The sequence below is a fragment of the Silene latifolia genome, chromosome 9, assembly GCF_048544455.1.
Source record: "Silene latifolia isolate original U9 population chromosome 9, ASM4854445v1, whole genome shotgun sequence".
Taxonomy (NCBI): domain Eukaryota; kingdom Viridiplantae; phylum Streptophyta; class Magnoliopsida; order Caryophyllales; family Caryophyllaceae; genus Silene; species Silene latifolia.
The window spans coordinates 1,748,080-1,749,094 of NC_133534.1; positions in this window are offsets into that span (position 1 = coordinate 1,748,080).

A 1,015-nucleotide genomic window follows, 5' to 3' on the forward strand; every position below is an offset into this window, starting at 1 on the left:
CTACACTTCAATTTCAGCCGTTCGGAAGGTCGTACCGGACCCTGTTTCTTTTTCTCCCTGTTTTTCAATCACGCGTCCGAGCTCATTTCAGGAATCAACCTGTTCGATTTCAGCCTCAAATAACGAGCTTTAACACATTTTTCACGATAATCCGAGTTTCGGCGAATGCTGGTCTGTGGCACACCGGCACCCCCAAATGTCTTCCGTTGGTGCTCAAATTTTGCGTGGCCGCTTTATATGACCCGAGGAACTTTCTTTGTGTTTCCGGGGAATTTTGTTCCGGGACCCCGGAATCCCGAAAAACCGTGTATTATACACTTCAGTTTCAGCCGTTCGGAAGGTCGTACATGACCTTGTTTCTTTTTCTCACTGTTTTTCAATCACGCGTCCGAGCTCATTACAGGAATCAACATGTTCGATTTCAGCCTCAAATAACGAGCTTTAACACATTTTTCACGATAATCCGAGTTTCGGCGAATGCTGGTTTGTGGCACACCGGCACTCCCAAATGTCTTCCGTTGGTGCTCAAAATTTGTGTGAGCCTTTTTATCTGACCCGAGAAACTTTCTATGTGATTTCCGGAGAATTTTGTTCCGGGACCCCAAAATCCCGAAAAACCGTGTATACAGGAATTTGACTTGAGTGACTACCCACCTCACTTAGCCAAAGAACTTGACAAACGGGGAAACCAGAACCCCCATCATTGTCCAAATCTTTCAATCCAGCAAAAGTGGAGGAAAATGGAGAGGAGGGGAATGAGGGAAGAGAAAGGGAGGTAAGGGAAGGGGAGGCCAAATGGGATGTGTGTGTTTGGATACAATTTCCTTCCAAATCTTGTCTAGTGTGGAGAGATTTTGATTTGCCTTGGATAAGGGAAAATGAATCTCTCCAAATCTCTCCCCCTCCATTTTCCTCCACCCTTATTTGCTATCCAAACAAGGGATCTTAAATCCTCTACTTTCCCTCCCTTTCTTTTTCTTCCAAATCTCTCAATTCAAACACACTCTTAGGCCTT